Source organism: Aptenodytes patagonicus, chromosome 2 (genome assembly GCF_965638725.1).
Source record: "Aptenodytes patagonicus chromosome 2, bAptPat1.pri.cur, whole genome shotgun sequence".
Classification (NCBI taxonomy): Eukaryota; Metazoa; Chordata; class Aves; order Sphenisciformes; family Spheniscidae; genus Aptenodytes; species Aptenodytes patagonicus.
This window is the reverse complement of record NC_134950.1, coordinates 6,426,180-6,445,231: the sequence shown is the minus strand read 5'-3', so window position 1 is coordinate 6,445,231 and position 19,052 is coordinate 6,426,180.

The following is a 19,052-nucleotide window of genomic DNA, read 5'->3' as shown; positions in this document are numbered from 1 at the left end:
AATTAAACAATGCTTTACAAGGCAGAGCATCAGAAGGCTACAATGCTTAGCACAACACTTCTTCAAGAGCATAATTCCCCTTTTCTTCCTGTCCCAATCTGTGGTCAAAGGTTAATGATTTAAAAATTATTCCCGTTTCACTTGACCTTACTCTTACTAAGAGCTTATGAAAACAGCATTCTTGATGTGAAAATGAGCTGCATGTGTCCTATCCAGAGCCTTGCAGAGCTTCACACCTCCTCAGGCCCTCATGCTACTTTCCTCTATTAATGGTCATGCCCAGCTGCCCTGTTATGAACTGAAACCACAATTTAATCAACATGGATTTTAAGAACAGTTGTGTACCAGATCTTACATCATGAATCATCATAGTTCCCCTGTGATATACTTTGATATCTATTATAGGTCCTTACTGGTCAGTAGCAATGTCTGGAATTCCCGAGATAGTTCATGCCAGGAATGTACTACCACATGTAGTGTCCAACACTACTAATACATGTTAGCATTATCTCTTGAGGTTGACCCTGAAAACAAAGAAAAAAGCCCTGAATATTACATGATCAGAGTGGATTGCTTAAATCATCCTGTACAACTGAGTTCAATTACATAGAAAAACCAGACTTCTCTGAGACTACAAACATAAGCAGTATAAAAATGATTTTATTCAGATAATATCCAAGATTTGGTGAAAGTCTCCTGTGTTGGCCCCAGTGTTCCCTGTGTATAGATGTGCAACAACTTACTTGAATGTCTTGGACTTTCTTGCAAGATCTACTGACCTGAATCAATCAAAATAGAACTAAAATTAATCTTTACTGAGGAAGTGTTCCTGGCTCTGGTAACCAGTCTTCTTGCATCCTTGCCAATGTTTAGCTATACATAATCACTTCTTCAGGTTTCAAAGGAAATAATTGCTCTAAGATGAAGTGAGGCTGAATTCATGAAAATTTTCACAAAGGATGTTTTGCAATCCTTAGATGACAACTACATATTATGGGAAAGTGTATACCTGCATATCACATGATATATCAAGAAACAAATGCTTCAGTAAACTTGACCATTTGGAAATATTCTAGTCAGATTAGAAAAGTGCCAATAAAAATCATTGTTTTTCTTTAATTATTACACAAGAATGTAGGATAGGGATTTCACTTAACAGTTACCCTGATAATAAGATGGAAAGTATACTGAGATACTTTATGGAACATCCTTCTCATTAGCCATGGCTGCATATTCAGCGAGCAGAAGTATTGCAGTTCCTGATAACAAGGGATTAGATCCTAAGTCTGTCAGTCTAGTGTCTTGCCTGAAGCACTAGACAATACCAGGTAACTGATGACAGTTACAGCAACTCAGTCTCACAGTTAAGTAGGTTCGTTACATTACAGGTCACTTGCATTAAATCAGAAATAATGGACCGACCACTGCATCACACAGACACACTCCTTGTCAGCCCAAGCTGCTCACTGCAAGAGTCAACATTTTCCCACAGGTATCACCTGATGACTAATGAAACAATTAAGGTTCTGTCACATCACATACACTTGGCAGCAATTTCTCCTAGTGCTGTATTGCCAAGATTTCAGGCAATTTTCCATGAGGCTAATAATGGTTCAAAATGTAACTACTATTCAGAAATGAGATACCATTTCAAACTGGCATGTAAAAATTGGGATGCTGTATAGAAGACATGGGAGACAGTCATTCAGCTGTACTTTGGTATTGGGGACTTATTCTGAGAAAAACAGAAATGCCTTAAGGTGGTAATTTTTTTTAGCTTTGAAAAGAAAAAATGGAGAGGGAGATGATCCTCCAACAGGAAAAGGATGAGTAAAATACAAATGTTGATCAGTTGTCTCCATTGTGAAAAAAATAAAAAACAAAACAGAGAAATTTGAAGACAAACATTTGGGACTGCAGTTTATGAATATTTCTTTGGTAGGCGAAGCTTCATCTTCAGCGGTCTTTGAGATCAGTTTAGATTAGCAAGTCAGAGGTCTTGTGAGTGTGGTAGGCCCAGGTGAGAGGAAAGGACTGTATTAAACAAGTTCTTGAAGCGACTCCCATCTCTTCTTTTCAGTGATTGAGGCCTTTTCCTAACTTTGCTATCCACATGCCTGTCTCCTAATTCCTGTTTTAATTTCCCAGGTTGTTCCAGTCTGATTCCAGAATCAAATTAAAAATAGAATAAAATGCAGATTTTAAAAATTTGAGTTTCCTGAATTGTAACTCCAGAAAGATAGGGTTTTTTTCATTTTCACAAAGAGCTCAGGTGCCTACCTTCAAAAGTATTTACATAGCACACTCTGATTGAGTGTCATTGTCACCTGTGCCATGCTTCCCACAACATAATAACGGTGAATTAAATGGCTTCCTGAGCCACAGATACTCCAGGAGCACAAGCCTGAAGAAAGTTTGCCAACCTGAGCTCCAGAATCCTTTAAGATGTTCTTCATCACAAAGCTGTTTGTTTGTAAGAAAAACTTACCTGAACAATGCAGGCTGCAAAAAAAAAAAAAAAAAGTACATTATCTATATCATTTGATAGCACTTTCTCTTTCAATTGTCTGTACTGATGTATGCAAAACATTCCATTTAGTACATGTGTTACAAAGTACACAACAGACAAAGATTGAGACTTTTTGTCCTCTCATGGAGTATCTATACAGTTAATGAAAAAAAGGTTTCTTAAAATAAAGTGGATTCTGTGGCCTCCCCAGCAAAATACCTTTAAATTGTGTTATGTGCTGTCTGTGTTATCAACACCGGTAAGTAAAAATTTATTGATTTAATTCTTTGTCCTTCTTCTTTGATTGACTGCAGGGGTACTCAGTGTGCTGGCTTTGTGGTATGGAAACTTCATATTTTGAATCAGGACTACCACATGATTTCACAGTGTGATTTCACACTGTGAATGTGAAATGTGAATGAAAAAGGCACCACATAACTCTGTTTTTCACTTCCAAACTGCACTAGGCTCAACACAGAATTTTAAGATAACTTTGTCTAAAGCCCTCCAGAATCAGACTGGGACCTCCTGAAGGTCCATTACCATTCCTTTTGGCAAACCCTCCTAGAGTTTCAATTCTCATGCAAGCTCTGCCCTGCACTAAAGAGATAATTAACACTAAATTTCTTGGTATGTCCATTCCATGTTCCCTTCCTCCCTCTGCAAGAAAAGTCAGCAGGATTTTTACCTTACTAGAGCCCTGTCCATAAATGTTTACTAAGAAAGGCTTTTCAGCAAATTGTTTTCTAGCTGCTGTTTTTTTTCCCATTCATCAGAAAATGTTGATTCATCCCAAAGAAAACTTTACTGGGAATGTATTGGCTTGGTCGCATTTGGGAATTTCCTGAGGCTGAAGGTGGAAATCTGGGTCACAGGAATTCCCCTCCATTGCTGAATAGCCCAAATCACTACGGAATATGCACAGCCCAAGTCCTTTGTTCCTCCTTCACCTCATTCAAGACCTGTTCAATGAAGGTGGAACATAAATTTCTCCATCAGAAGTTATCTTATGAATACGTGGAAAATTATTCTGTATTTTCTTATCTTTTTTTTTCCCCTCTATAATGAATCTCACTGGCAGGTTTGTTTGTTTGTTTTATGTTTACAGTAAGGGACTAGGCTGCATTCTGAATCACATGAAAACAAGTGCTTAAACTTAAGTCAGTAAATATACCGGATAAGAAAAGGGATATGCTGTTACTTGTTCATACTAATTTGCAAGTTCATAAATCTTACATTTTTTTGCTGAATTGCTAGCAGTTGGTGGGATTGGAGTGGGTGATATGCATATTTCAGACGCACCTGAAAGAAATTCATCTGACTGCAAGGAAATTAAGGAAACACCTGCATCTCTTTTTGATGTGGCTGGCAAGAATGAGTAGTGAAACCTCAAAAGGCTCCGTTCTTAAGCTGAGACAAATCTCCTAAGGGTTATGGAAAATTCTGCCTTGAATTACACTCATGCAGTCTGACTGACTTCACTGAGTGTGAACGAAGGTACTCTTAGACCTTTCAGAGTTGCAGGGTGCTCACATGGGCTTTATTTCCCATAGATTGCACTCTATTTCTTCAGTCTTGCTGGGAAGACTAAGACCACAACATAGAGGACTGAAATAGCAATACTTCAATGCTCTGTTCTATCTTTTCCATCAATGCACAGAAAGAGAATTCTGGGCTAGTAGGAAAGGAATATCTGATCTCATCTTTCAGATAGCTCAAATAATATACCTTCTGCCTCTCCCACTTGTGTGTGAGTAATTCAGGAGAAAGAGAAGAGCAGAGTGGGCCTAAAAGTCTACGGGAGTCAGAAAACAAAGGATATTGGAAGGAAAATACTGAGCCTTTAGAACTTTAAAATATTTCTAGTTCAAATCTGTTACCAAAATTAACATACACTTGTGTAAGAAGGAAGGAAATGCCATTTTGTTTTTATTCACTTCACTCATACTATTCAAAACTCATTGTTTCTCATCTTCATACTATATTGCCATCCAAACTGCCAGCTATTTGGGAAACTTTGGAATGTACGAGTAGCTGCTACAGTATATTTACAAATTAAACTAATGTTTAGTGATAATAGTGCTTATCAAGAACAACCTGACATTTGAAATATGTATCTACTCTTCACCCCTCTCTTCTTGTATTAGCATAATAATCTGCCTTTCCAGTTCAAATGCAGCCTTTGTAGTACTACTTTGCGGTATGTTTCTGATGTCTTCTGCCCTTGTCTGTGTAATTCATGTTTGAAATGCCACAAAAGATTCTGGAGAACAAGAGAACTACATAAATCCTTCCTTAAATCCGTCAATCTTTAGATTAAAAAAAATCCCCACATTAATGTTTGTAAACCCAATAATGGGACCAGGTCCAATCATTTATGGCTACGTTTGCAATTCAGTGTTCTGTTAACATGAAGATTAAAGAAAGGATTAATTTCCAGCCAAAGAGCCACCATTTAGCTACATGAGCTGTCAGTAGCCAAAATATGCTTCGATCACCGGATGTGCCAAAATGTAAAAATAGAAGAAAGATCAAAATGATAATTTCTGATATCTCTTCTTTGAAACAAAGATTAAAACCATTTTAAATGCACCCGTATGTTTATTCCATGGATTTTTAACAGGTGAGCTGCCTTGGCATTTTATATGGCCCCATAGGACTTGCCAAACTACTCTTCCTGACCCTGTCTTGTTAAATTTAAAAAATACGAAGGCACCAGCTTTGGCATCTTTATGCTGAGGGTAATTTGACAGTGTTACTGGAGGTGAGCTGCTTCTCCTATGCACTGACCCAGGGTAGCAAAATGGCAGTCTGATCTGGCAGATAAACAAGTCTGTGACAAATAGCACTGACATCCTTGTCAAAAGAAAAGACATGACTCAGACCCAATATCTATACACAGTCCAGTGCTAGCTTTCAGTGACAAATGGTTTTAGTCTGACAGCGTGTTTCACTGCTTGAACTTTCATCTATCAAAACAAGACACAGAAGCATGGGGACACAGACAAGAAGGGAGCATGAGAGAAAGCCACAGATACAGACAGGCAGCCTGGCCTGCCCTCTTATAACAGTACTTACATTTTTTTCCAGTCTTTTTAGTACCTTTATCATTCCCTGGTGAATATTTTACTCCTCCTCCCTGTTTTTTTAAAGTGAAAAAAATAAACCAAAAAAGGTTTAATTTCATTACTTGTAGATTCAAGCATTAGAAAACCAGAAAAAAATTGTGATTTTTTTTTATTTAATCTCTCTCCACACAGGACACTAAGTTTCACTCACCCATGGACAGAGTCTAACAGTTAGTATTAGACTAATGGAAAATTTATGTGTGGCTAAAGAATAACTTCCAGCCAATTATCCACTCTTGCTTTGAAGGCATCAGCAGGTAGAGAATCAACATGAGGCAGTTCATTTTGGCAGTTAATCACCTTTCTGCATTAACAGTTTAGATCTGGATTTCTATTTCAATTTGTCTGCCTCCAACTTGCAGCCATTAATTCATTTCAAGTTTTTCTATGCTAGAATAAATAAAAAAAAAAAAATCAGTGGAGCGTTGTACTGCGTATCCATGTCCAGGTGTTGGCAGCGGGGGCTGCAGGGCAGCCTCTGTGAGAAGAGGCTGGGGCTGCCCCGTGCCGGACACAGCCGGTCCCAGCTGGTCCCAGCCAGCTCCAACATCTGGGAGCTGTTATCTGTATCAACCAGTGTCATGTCAGTAGTTTTTTCATAAAACCTATATTCCAGAAGTCTGTTTTTACCAACATTAATTTCATTCCTCTATTTCAATTGTCCATAACATGAAACTTAAGTGATAGTTTTCCTTACTTTAACAGGTTTACAGTCACCAAGTCAGCCCACATACTCTTTTTATTTTTTTTTAATACTGGGCAAATGTTTGTGTTCTCCAAACTTTTGTAATGTTCTATTATTATATCCCTTAATAAATATCTAACTCTATATCCTGAGATCTGCTCAACAAAATCCCTAAGTCACTTGGGCACGATTTTCAAGGCCTTCTGTTTTAATGAAGACAGATAGTGACTTCTTCAATTACCAGTAAGTCAAAACCACCTATGTGGTGCAATAACAGTTTTTTTCCCCAATATAGAAGAAAACTTCTGGGTTTTCTTAACAATTATTTATAATATCACCTGTAACTAGTAGACTTATCCTCAGAACTTTTCTCATATGCGTAGTCTTCTTCATTGTTTATTTGAGCCATTAATTTTCCTTTATGTGTTTGGCTTTTCTTATCATGTTTCACTCTTAATAACTTCTAGTTTATATTGATTATTATTTGTGTCCCTTTTCTTCCTTTTGATAGATATTGATTTTTATTTTCCAATTATTGCCTTCATTTTTCCACTAGGACAGGTTAAGTGATAGACAAAAACTGTCTTCTTTACAAATATGGAATCATTACTTCTCAAGTAAATATCAAAATAACACCAGAAATTCTTTTCATAAACCTCCATTTTTCACAGATACTGTTGCTTCCTTTTTTATTTTTCATCTTCCATTTCCCATTTAATTCTCCTTAGCTTGGAAACTGAGCTTGTCTGAAACACCATATATACTTCATACGGACAAGCTAATCACCAGCTTGGAAGCTGGTGGTTTCCTAGGAAGTGATGGTCAGGACTATCTTACAATCAATGAAATGAAATAAAAGTGGTTGGGACTATCTTTTATCTGCTTATATTAAATATAAACAGGTCATAATCACCGGTCTCTAAGCAACAGCCAGATACTAATCCAGCAATTAATTCATCTTTATCCATATAATGAGGTCCAAAATAGAGCTAGCTTGTGTTAAGCGCAATGCTTCTAGTGTGAGGGAAAAAAAGAAAAAAAGAACCCACCCATATATGCATGTATTCAAGTACTCTAATGACTAACTACTGCCTGTGTGAGACCTTTAATATGTCTCCAGAATTGAAATCCTCCTTGGTAACACAGTTTTTCTTTCTCTTACATACAGATATTAAAAAGTAAATCCTCTGTTCTCTGATTTAATTTAGGAATTTTGAATTGACTGTATTTCCATTCCTTGTTATTTAGCGCTTTGGTCCTTTAACATTGAGGTCCCTGGACCTATCAACTCTAAAACTGGTACTAACATTGCTATTACTGAGTGCCACCATTTCTTCTCCTCTTCACCCTTACTTTTCACTTGTTCAACCCTCTCTGTCCTTGCTAAACATATTATAAGCAAATTTCAGTCATGTAAATTAGCCCAACATCAAGGTTACAGTGACCCTAGTTATACCTCTTTTTTCTCAGAAGACAGTCAAGTCCAATCCCCAGTTTTGTACCACAGATATATAAGCAACTAGGGGAACGTGGGAAACTTTGTTCTACTGTGTTTGTTAGAGCTATTTAGTCTGCATCATACAGATTTTCATTTTTTATGCAATTTTAATCTAAATTCAATCTGTTCACTCTTGACTATTCTAGCTACGCTCCAAGTGAGAGAAAGTCTCCATATTTGCCTGCAAGTTGTAAACTATTCCATACACATCATGTATTAGCTATGGTGCCAAAAGGCTCTTGTCATCTCTCGTTCATTGGTCCTGTTGAACGACTAGCATAAACTGGCAACCAACGGCGCTAAAGAGACCCACCTTCAATGAAAGTAGACTTTCACAATAATATAAAAAGGGAATTTTTAGTCTTAAGCACACATGGCTAGTTATCAGTTAGCTCCATGAGGAGGTTGTAAATGCCCTATGGCATCTTAAATGGCAATAGACACCTATGGTGAGTCAAATACATTGCACCCCAAGGAAAGAGTCAGTATAAGACTCTTACATTTAGGTCACTGCTTACACATTACTACTCCTGATCACCGGTGGCTGTTTTTTTTTACTTTTTTTTCCTCCCCGTCCCCATCCCCCGGTGATTATAAATTTTCTTAATAGTATATAGCATAGTATATAGTATACCTATGCTTTTTATTAGTAGTACATTATTTCTTAATAATACAACTGAAACTAAGATAAGAATATACTGAGAAGTTATTCATATTGCCTGCAACTTTTACTTACTCTTGTTAAGTTGCTGAGAGTATTCAGGTGGAAGACAGCTGCCCTTTTCTGGATATAGCTGTGACATAAGAAAATTCTTGTAATTCTTGACCGCACATTACTGCTCAGTTGGTGGAGACTACATCCCTCTGAAATCTAAAGACTAGTTTATTTAAGTGTTCTCTCATTAATTTCTGGTAAAATTACTAGTTTTGTTGAGACTAACAAACTTCTGCAGATAACCTAGATCATTTTGTCTGAATTTAATCAGGCACTGATTAAATGAAAATTTTGAATGGTAAGTGAAGAGGTCGGTAATATGCAGGGAAAAGTTAGTGAAGAAGGCGTAAAGACAGTAATTTCTTTTAGCCTAACAGATCCTGAAGTGAATGTCTGTCAAGGGATTCAGTTAGTTACCAGGAAACAAGCTGCAAACATTACACATAATCCCCACACAGACTCCACTGGAAGTTACAAACCACCACCCAATAAAAAAAAGAGAAATGTGCCGAATTAGCACAGCTGCAAGCTCCTTTGCTCCTGTTCAAGAGAGCAGATCCCGTTCAACACTCTAATTTCTTCTTCCTGTTTTTTAGATCCCTTCACCTAGACTTTAAACCTACCTTGAAAACTCATTAGGATAGAGCAGTGGTAAAAGGTCAAAAACAATCAGGGGAGTCTCTGAACTGTTCTGTTTTTCATGTGGTTCCATAGGGTATTGAACCATTGGCTTCAAAGTGTGCTGCAACCATTAGAGAGTCTATATTTTGCTTTAGGGACACATTGATGGTTCTATCTGTGTTCTCTTCTGGATATTCTGGGCACTTTAATGCTTTTTACTGGTAATATTCAGATTTGTCTGAAATCAGGAAGAGGTGAGAAGACTCATCATCTACTGCTTCAGAGTCTAAAAATATTTTTTTTTTTTGCCTATCATTACAAATCCCAAGCAACTTGGACAGCTAATTCTCATTGTCAAAAGTGGAATTTACTGGTTCTTAAATTCCCAAAGTAGGAATTATTTAAAATAATCTTAGGCAACTGAAAAATAGGTGTCTAACTGAATCAACCATATTGGCTACCTCTGCAGTTAATGGAGATATACCTCCAGAGAGCAAATAATTCAATTTATCTTGTACATTTATTTTAGGATGGAAAGAATCATCCTATGGAAGTATCCACCTCCAGTCACTACAGAGGAATCCTAGCTGTCCATGTTAGATACATCAGCTTTAGATAGATACAATGAACCCAAACTTGAGTTGCCTTGCAAATCATCTGAGACAGTCTGTATGGACAAAACTGGTGGCATGATAACTGCTTAGGAGAGAATCTACTCTGGAAGATAAAACCACATATCAGGTAACTGACATTGGCAGACACCTCTGGAGTCTCATCAGCATTCACAATAGATATCTCCAAGATTAAAAAGAAATAAATAAAATTTAGTATACTATCTCAATCTTTGTTAGGGTGAATTCAGCTTTATTTCAACATTGATAGACATGCACCTCGATGTTGGCCACACCAATGGGGTTTTTCTTAAATGATTTTTTTCAATTTTATTTTTCAGAGAAAGTAGCTAACTGAAATAAGCACAAGGATGTGGTGTGTAGTTATAATATATCCCCATACAGAACTGCTCTACATGCCTCTTTAGAATATTAAACTACTTCTATTTTTTATGTGCTATTTAAACTGACAAGGAGATTTGTGGATATTCAAAGCCCAAAGACTATAAAAGGACATTCATAGAGATGGAGGATAGGATGGATTGGTTTGTTTGTTGTTTGTTTACTTTTTCAATTTAAAATATATTTTTGAGCTAACTTGACCTCCATCACTTACTAGGTGCATGAATTGCTGTCGTGGTTTAACCCCAACCGGTAACTAAGCACCACGCAGCCACTCACTCACTCACCCCCGGTGGAATGGGGTAGAGAATCAGAAGAGTAAAAGTGAAAAAACTCATGGGTTGAGATAAAGACAGTTTAATAGGTAAAGCAAAAGCCATGAACACAAGCAAAGCAAAATAAGGAATTAATTCACTACTTCCCATCAGCAGGCAGGTGTTCATCTCCAGGAAAGCAGGGCTCCATCACGCGTTAACGGTGACTTGGGAAGACAAACACCATCACTCCGAACATCCCTCCCCTTCCTTATTCCCCCAGCTTTATATACTGAGCATGACGTCATACAGTGTGGAATATCCCTTTGGTCATATGGGGTCAGCTGTCCCGGCAGTGTCCCCTCCCAACTTCTTGTGCACCCCCAGCCTCCTCGCTGGTGGGGTGGGGTGAGAAGCAGAAAAGGCCTTGACTCTGTGTCAGCACTGCTCAGCAGTAACGAAAACATCCCTGTATTAGCATCACTTTTTTCAGCACAAATCCAAAACACAGCCCCATACTAGCTACTGTGAAGAAAATTAACTCTATCCCAGCCAAAACCAGCACAACTGCTTACCTACGTTTGAAAATACTTCAGTTCCATCTTAGCCACTTCATTTATGTGCAGAGATTTAGCACTGCTCTCAGTAGTTCCTTCTTTTGTCAGGTTCTGATTTACAACATACAAAGGTCTATGAAAATTTCAGTTCCTCAAGTGTAATTGAATGAACTCTAAGGTCTTTTAGAAATGTGTCCTAAATTACTTGATTCTAAGCATTTCAGAAAATGAAAGCTTATGTAAATTTCATACTTTATACTTCTGTTTAACTGTAAGCAAATTTTATAGTCTAGTGTTTTAGACCAAAATTCCAGACTCTTTGTAAACACTAAAATCTACTGAGTAGTTATTCTATATTAAGGACTAATCACTTTAACTTAGTGTGAAATGAAATCAGGTATCTTTTCCTTAAATAAAATATGTGAAACTTATTTTCCTCGCTGTAAATTCCAGTTCCCAAAATGTCGTTATTAACTAATGCTTCTTTTGTTCATTGAATATAAATAAACTGTTCAAACTGTTCCTGTACTTACAAGAGTTTTTAAACATACTGTGGTTAAGTTAGAGGGCAGGTGTGTCATGCTTAACATGTTCTAAATGGTATTTATAAAAGTCTCCACTCTCTCTCCCGTTTGAAAAAGGTAGAGACAAAACTCCCTATCAGTTCGGATTCCTCTGAAGGTCAAGTAAACATGTTTTCAGTCTTCCATGTGAATCCACAATTTCACCAGTAGGTGCTTCTACACATGTGGCTATTAGGGAACTGTGAAATGATGCTACAACAAAGGAATGACTAGACTTTTGTGAAACTTCTGCAATATAGCTGGAAAACAGAAAATTTTGATTTTGTGTTTGAATCAGATCTGAAAATCGCAATCAGTTGATTATGATTTGATAGTTCCAGAACTACAAAGAATTAAGGATAGGACTCATCTGACCAAGACAAACTTCTGTAATGTAGACATCTAACTAGCTACCTGGCTACCACATCTGAAGCTATCTCCACTAGACAGTGGAGAAAAATGGGCATTTTTAGGGAGCAAGCCAACTACCCTGCTCTAGCTGTTCATTATACAATGAAATAGAACAAACATTTGAAGTGTCAATTTTCTTCCTTGACTATATTCTGAATTTAGATGATAAGATTAGATACACATCTCTACACTGTCAATTCTTGCAGCTGATTCCCCCTCAGTGGGTGGGATTTATCCCATCACTTTCAAGGTCGTCTTCTTAGATAGGTTTCATCATGATTTGGCAGAACATTGCTCTCTCCATTCTCAGCAGAAAGGACCAAATCTTTGGCTTTTCTTGGGATCTTTACTTTTTGCCTATTTAAATCTACAGAGAATGAATCCCTCCCGTGGTGTCAAATTTAAAGCTATCCAGGTTCAGCCGACTTTTATATCTCAACTCTGAGTTTGAACCTGAAATGCAAAGAAAATTTTAAGGAGGTAGATCTAAGCAAAGGAAACATTATACTGAATTACATTGACCAAAATTATTTTAATATAGACATTTACTTTGGGCTTTATTAAAACAGTCACTCTATCATTCAGCTGATGTAAATTAGGATTAACAGAACTTTACAGAAATCGGCAAAGTTACATCAATTTGCGTTGTCTGTATTATATCACAGAAAAGATCTAAAATAAACAAATAAATTATTGGGGATTTAAAATGGATTTTATGCCTGAATTTATCCCTCAGTCACAAAGCCTGTGAATATTTTTATTATGCTGATCAGTATCTGACAATTATATCCTATTTATTGTGTTTAACAGTCCCTTGACTTACACCTTTTGTGTCTATGTGATCCTATTTAATTCAAGACATGCAAATGAAGTTTATAGGCTTGGAATTTCATTGCTCTTCTTTGTTAGTCAATAGAGAAGCAAATAAAATATAAAGTTAATTTGATTTTCGGAGGCTTCTTTCTCTACAATGACAAGAAAGCAATGACACCAACTAAAATCCTACTTTTTGTTTTTCAGTCAACTGCCTCCAGTTCAGAGGGACTAAATTCAGCCTTTGTGCCTGCCAAAATAGTAGTTCCAGTTTGGAGGTTCAGTATACCTCTGTAGTGGTATAACCATCTTAACAGCACAGAACAGAACGAATCTGTTCTCTTCACAGACAGCTCACATGAATTATCACCTTTAAAAAGTATTATTTCATCTAATGCTGCTCCATTTTAAGACTGACATTGGTAGGCTTGTTTTTCTGTCGTGCACAGCTCCATTTCCTGCTGACTTCTTTTGGAGTTGAATGCACTCTGACCATAGAGTTAGGGCCAGAGTTAGCTCCCCAGAGCTAGGGACTGTTACATGGTATCACTCAGGCCAAAATGGATAGCTGGGCTCAAAAATATGGTAATTTATTTGCCAGTGACTCAGTTTACATAGAAACATATTTCTTTCTCACATCAATGATAAATGCTTGAATTCACTAATCCTTACAGTTGTGCTTAGAGGCCATCTGGTGGAAGATGTTTCTTACAGAAGAACAAAATATATCATAGTTTATAATTTTTTCTTCTATGGTGTGAATAAAAAAATATATATATTATGCAGAGATTTAAGTGCCATCCACTGAAATTCAAAGTATAATTTCATTTGCTTTCCATGGAAGTGAGATGAAAACCCTTTAAGGGGGGGAAAAGGTGAAAAACACTCTGAAGTACTCACCCATTATAACTTTTCTTTTTTAAATAAATGTAAAAAATAAATTATCATTAAAAAGCAAGCAGAAAGTAGTCAGGGAGTAATTAATTACCACTATGAATCTCAGACTTTTATTCAATTATGCACAATTCATGATAATAAAATTACGCACTGTTCCACTGTTATAACTCCTTAACCACACATATTCAACAAAAATGCTAAGATCAGGAAAAGCAATGAAGAACAGAGCATTACAATTAATGAAATAGTATTTGATCATCAGAGTAGTATGAGAAACAATAATATCAGTGGTCACCATATCACAGAAACACAGAAACAAAGGCTGTTAATCTGAAGAGGTCGTCTCATCAATCTGGTGTGTTGAAGGAAGAGCCACACATCTTGTGTAGGCATCTTTGTCTGATTTATTCTTAGTATCTCTTGTTATGGAAGTTTTGTTCCAGGGACTTTACCTGTTCCTGATATTAGATTGGTTTCTTGTTTGTTTAAGGAAATATCCCTTGTCTTAAAGTACACAACTGTTTTCACCTGGGTGGGTGTTTCTTTTTCTGTTCCCACAGGATACAGACAAAAATTAATTACGATCTTGCAAATATAAAAACACTTTTCATATACGTCATGGTTTAACCCCAGCTGGTAACTAAGCCCCACACAGCCACTCACTCACTCCCCCCCGGTGGGATGGGGGAGAGAATCAGAAGGGTAAAAGTGAGAAAATTTATGGGTTGAGATAAAAAGAGTTTAATAGGTAAAGCAAAAGCCGCGCACGCAAGCAAAGCAAAATAAGGAATTCATTCGCTCCTTCCCATCGGCAGGCAGGTGTTCAGCCATCTCCAGGAAAGCAGGGCTCCATCACGCGTAACGGTGACTTGGGAAGACAAAACACCATCACTTGGAACGTCCCCCCCTTCCTTCTTCTTCCCCAGCTTTATACACTGAGCATGACGTCATACAGTGTGGAATATCCCTTTGGTCAGTTGGGGTCAGCTGTCTCAGCTGTGTCCCCTCCCAACTTCTTGTGCACCCCCAGCCTCCTCGCTGGCAGGGTGGGGTGAGAAGCAGAAAAGGCCTTGACTCTGTGTCAGCACTGCTCAGCAATAATGAAAACATCCCTGTGTTATCAACACTGTTTTCAGCACAAATCCCAAACACAGCCCCATACTAGCTACTGTGAAGAAAATTAGTAAACTCAGTCTTTTCAACCTCTTTTTAATGGAGTGAATTTTTACACTTACGAGATAATTTAAGAAGTTATCGCTATATAATTATTTGTCCTTCTAAGGATGTTGTCATGTGGACATGCGGACATGCGGAAGGAGGAGTTATTTTCAGCCTAATCCAGTTTCTTCTTCTCAAAGGAAGAGAAATAGAAGTGAGAAAAACTATATTGGAGTACAAAATGGAGCAACCACTATAAGAAAGAAAAATTTTTTAGGAATATACAGGTTTTTACCTGCTTTATAGGGAAATAAGACTACAGGACTTCACTTAAGGAAAATAAGCTACACACTAAAACAGGCTTTTCAGGAAAGAAATTATTCTTTCTGTTTTACTTTTTTTTCCCCAGATGCCTGGGATTCAGTGTAGCAACTTAGCACGTCCTTCTAAGTGTAATTGTCAGCAGAATTAGACGTTGCTCTGCCTTAATACCATTGGTCATCTTTACCTCATGTCCTGGTTTCGGCTGGGATAGAGTTAATTTTCTTCCTAGTAGCTGGTACAGTGCTGTGCTTTGGATTTAGGATAAGAATAATGTTGATAACACACCCATGTTTTAGTTGTTGCTGAGCAGTGCTTACACTAGTCAAGTGTAATTTTCAGCTTCCCATGCTCTACCGACTGAGAAGGCTGGAGGTGCACAAGAAGCTGGGAGGGGGCACAGCCAGGACAGCTGACCCAAACTGGCCAAAGGGACATTCCATACCATGTGACGTCATGCTCAGTACATAAACTGGGGAAAGCTGGCCGGGGGGGTCACTGCTCGGGGACTGGCTGGGCATCGGTCAGTGGGTGGTGAGCAATTGCACTGTGCATCATTTGCTTTGTGTATTATTATTATTATTATTATTATTATTATTATTATTATTATTACTACTACTACTACTACTACTACTACTACTACTATTGCTACTACTACTACTACTACTATTGTTATTTTACTTTGTTTATTTTTAATTATTAAACTGTTTTTATCTCAACCCATGAGATGATACTTTCTCACTTTTACTCTTCTGATTCTCTCCCCCATCCCACCGGGGAGGAGTGAGTGAGCGGCTTGTGGTGCTCAGTTGTCAGCTGAGGTTAAACCACGACAGTCCTTTTTGACGCCCAGCATGGGGCATGAAGTGTTTGAGGTAATAACAGATTAACCAGAGCGTATTAAGGAATTTATATCTGTTAAGAGTTGTGGGTCACCATATTGATTCATCTGTTCTTGATATTAGTTTATCTGATCTGCACCATGCTCTTTTTTTTTTTTGCTGTACTTGTTAAAGATTAGTATTGTTTTTTGCAGTTTTCTATGCTCTGCAGTGATTAGTGATGTTTTGCCTGGGAGATTTGTTATTAAAACACTGGCCTTGAGCTTAATCTGGTATTTGAGCTTTGTGCTGAAGCTATTACTGTACTTTGGGTACTACCTCGTGGAGACAATTAGCAATTACAGTTGTTCCTCTGAGAGATTTTTTTATGGAGGAAATGCAGAATGGTGCCTTTGCTACCTTCTTCTGTGATGTTTCCTCCTTCATTACAATAACTTTTTAGTATCTTGAACATCCTTGGGTAGTTAAAATACTTCTATTGGTATTTCTTGGGAATATTGTTTCAGTTTTATCTAAGGTTAATAAGCAATTTAAGAATATCATCCAGAGATCTGCCCCAAGCCTGAAGAGTTATGAGTGGCAGGGTGTGTGTGGTAGCATGGGCAAATGCCTAGGACGGTGGGCACCTCCAGTATTTTGGAACTTCACCCCTGAACAAGTGCAGAATCCTGAAAAATTAGTAGAATATTTGGAAAAAGTATGCTGTCACCCTGGCAACTCCAGAGAGATGCAGATCATTGCAACGTGCTGGGGCCTGGCCCATGCCTACCGAGCCCTGTTCAACACTATTCAGTAGTCTCAAGGGGAAGAGAATGTCTCTGGATCTGATGACAAAATGACAGGCACTGTGGCTACTTCAACCCCTGCAACAGACACTGCAGCTGAACCAGAGAACCAACCTGTGCTGGTATCTGTAGCCCATATACACAAGAAGAAATGTTGGAAGTGAAAGTCAGCTCGTTTACTAAGGGATGATGAAAAATCCGGACCATCACGAGGAGAAGAGGAGGAAGAGAAATAACTCATAACCAAGATGGAAACCACCCGATCGCTACCCCCGAGTGAGCTGCGAAACATGCAAAAAGATTTCAGCTGTCATCCAGATGAGCACATTGTCACATGGCTGCTCCAATGCTGGGATAATGGGACCAGTAGCCTGGAATTAGAGGGTAGGGAAGCCAAGCAGCTGGGATCCCTTTCTAGGGAAGGGGACATTGACAAAGCGATTGGAAAAGGAGCACAAACCCTCAGCCTCTGGAGGTGACTCCTCTCAGGCGCCAGGGAAGGGTATCCCTGGAAGGATATGTTATATGAAGGAAGATATTATAAGTCACCCAGGCAAGTGGACCACCATGGAGAGAGGTATCCAGTACCTGAGGGAATTAGCCATGCTGGAGGTGATTTATGATGACCTGGACAATGAGCAGTTACCCAAAGATCCAGATGAAATCAGGTGCACACCACCCATGTGGTAGAAGTTGGTACAGAGTGCATCATCATCTTATGCCAGCTCATTGACACTAATGACCTGGAAAGATGAAGAGGGACCAACGGTGGATGAATTGGCTGGCCAGCTCTGGCAATATGAAGAAAGTTTCTCTTCCTCCCTCATCCCAGCTCTGGAGAAACTGTCCCAAGAGTTCCAGCGATTCAAAGAGGATATGTTCTACTCCCCACCTGTACGGACCAGTATCTCAGCTATTAGGAGTCAGTGTTCCTCTTCTCAGGAAAGAGGATATGGTTTAGTGGGCATGGTGGTGTTGGGTCGATGGTTGGATTCAATGATCTTAGAGGTCTTTTCCAACTGCAATGATTCTATGATTCTGTGCTTCTACAGTGGATACACACCACGGGCCACCCTGTGGTTTTACCTGTGCGATCACGGAGAGGACATGAGGACGTGGGATGGAAAACCTACCTCAGCCCTAGAGGCACGGGTACGTGAGTTACAAGGAAAAACAATCACAAAAGGGGGTTCTTCCAGGAAAATTGCTTCTCCAGTTTCCAGTGGGCAGTTCCCCATACAGAGTAGAAGGGCCAGTCTTACTCCTGATCTTAATGAAAGGACTCCTGACTCATATCTACAAAAAGTGAGTAACGAATACTATGACCAGAAACAGAGGGGTCCTGCCTCCAGCCAGGTGGAGAAAAGGGACAACCGGGTTTACTGGACTGTATGGATTCGGTGGCCTGGCACATCGGACCCACAGGAGTATGAGGCTCTGGTAGACACCGGTGCACAGTGTACCCTAATGCCATCAAGATATATGGGGGCAGAACCCATCTGTATTTCTGGAGTGACAGGGGGATCCCAACAACTAACGGTATTGGAGGCTGAAGTGAGCCTAACTGGGAATGGGTGGCAGAAGCACCCCATTGTGACTGGCCCAGAGGCTCCGTGCATCCTTGGCATAGGCTACCTCAGGAGAGGGTATTTCAAAGACCCAAAAGGGTGCCGGTGGGCTTTTGGTATAGCTGCCTTGAGATGGAGGAAATTAAACAGCTGTCTATCTTGCCCGGTCTCTCGGAGGACCCTTCTGTTGTGGGGTTGCTCAGGGTCAAAGAACAACAGGTGCTGATCACCACCACAACGGTGCACCAGCGGCAATATTGCACGAACCGAGACTCCCTGATTCCCATCCATAAGCTGATTCATCGACTGGAGAGCCAAGGAGTGATCAGCAAGACTCGCTCACCCTTTAACAGTCCCATATGGCCAGTGCAAAAGTCTAACATAGACGAGAGTCTACTGTTAGTCTCCACTCGACTCCTGTGGCCTGAACAAAGTCACGCTGCTGCTGAGTGCTGCTGTGCCGGACATGCTAGAACTTCAATACGAATTGGAGTCAAAGGCAGCCAAGTGGTATGCCACAATGGATATCGCTAATGTGTTTTTCTCAATCCCTTTGGCAGCAGAGTGCAGGCCACAATTTGCTTTCACTTGGAGGGGCGTCCAGTACACCTGGAACTGACTGCCCCATGGGCTGGAAACACAGCCCCACCATTTGCCATGGACTGATCCAGACTGCACTGGAACAGGGTGAGGCTCCAGAACACCTGCAATACA